General features: G+C 43.4%; 1 pseudogene; it reads left to right on the forward strand.

Annotated features, from left to right (window-relative positions):
* The window catches only part of LOC116081105, a 12,414-nt pseudogene that overhangs the window by 1,876 nt on the left and 9,291 nt on the right, over window positions 1-1,247 (forward strand).

Below are 1,247 nucleotides of genomic sequence, written 5' to 3' on the forward strand. Positions count from 1 at the left end.
AACCAGAGACCCTGAGGAAGTGGAAGGACTCTCTGAGGCCTGGTACATATCCTCAGGACCCAGAACTAGGTTGGATCCCTGTCCTGCTCTTGAATGGTGACCAGTATCCCTTACCTCAGAATGTCACTTACATTCAGGGTAGTTGCTAAAGTGTCAGCAGGGGATAGGTGGAGTTGTGTTGAATTCCCCGCTGCCCTCTCAGTTGTTTTTGGCCTGATTTAACTGTGGTTTCTGTTCTTCACAATATGAGACTAGCTAAAACAAGAAGCTGAGGTTTCTTCCCTATCTATAATGGTAAATTATATTGTATGTATATATTATATACATATATATTTATAAAATATATATATATAATTATAAAATATATGTATATTATAAATTACATGAAGTCTTGAGTGAGTCAAGATTTGTAAGGCAGAGGGAATTGTGATTGAAAGAAGATGAACTTTGAGCATCAGCTGCATCCCTTGCCGCCATCTCATTGTCTTATCAGTCATTCATTCACCATCCGTGGAATGATGACTTGAAGACCTACTATGTGCCAGGCTTGGATTAGAGCCTCAGACCCTATCAGACATTAACGTTCCAAAATTCTTATACTTCTGGTTTCTTTTGTACTTGAGGTAGGGGAAGAATGGAAATGCAAATACAGTGAATAATTTTATTTGATTTTCGGTGAGAAGTGGTGAGGTAAGGAGGGGGAGTATCAGAGGATAAGGATACCTGGAGCCTCATGTGGTGTACTATGTTAAACAGAGGACTCACTGGGTGGTGACCAAGGGTCAGCATGACAGGGAAGGGCTGCATTTTGTGGATCGAGGAGGAAAGCTTTCTCAGGCAAGGAAGAGCTAGGTCCAATTCAGGTTTCTTGTCTACTGTGCACACTCTCAAGCACTGAGGATAATTACTGCATTAGTAAGAGCAAAGTCACATTGACTAGACATGAGTGGGAAGAGGTCTTCTCTCTAGAGAGAGGGCTGTCTGTGGAGAGGAGCCCAGCTACACAGTGGAATGAAGGAGCCACAGAGTCCAGGGACTCGTTGTTTTTCTTTCATTCTCAGGAAGATAGATGATCTCCACCTGCCCAAGTTCTCCATCTCCAGTGACTACAGCCTGGAGGATGTCCTTCCAGAGCTGGGCATCAGGGAAATCTTCTCCACAAGGGCTGACCTGTCTGCAATTACAGGAGTCAAGGATATATGTGTCTCTCAGGTAAGACAAGAAATGTGGAGTGGTACAGCCTGGGT

Source organism: Mastomys coucha, unplaced genomic scaffold (genome assembly GCF_008632895.1).
Source record: "Mastomys coucha isolate ucsf_1 unplaced genomic scaffold, UCSF_Mcou_1 pScaffold6, whole genome shotgun sequence".
NCBI lineage: Eukaryota > Metazoa > Chordata > Mammalia > Rodentia > Muridae > Mastomys > Mastomys coucha.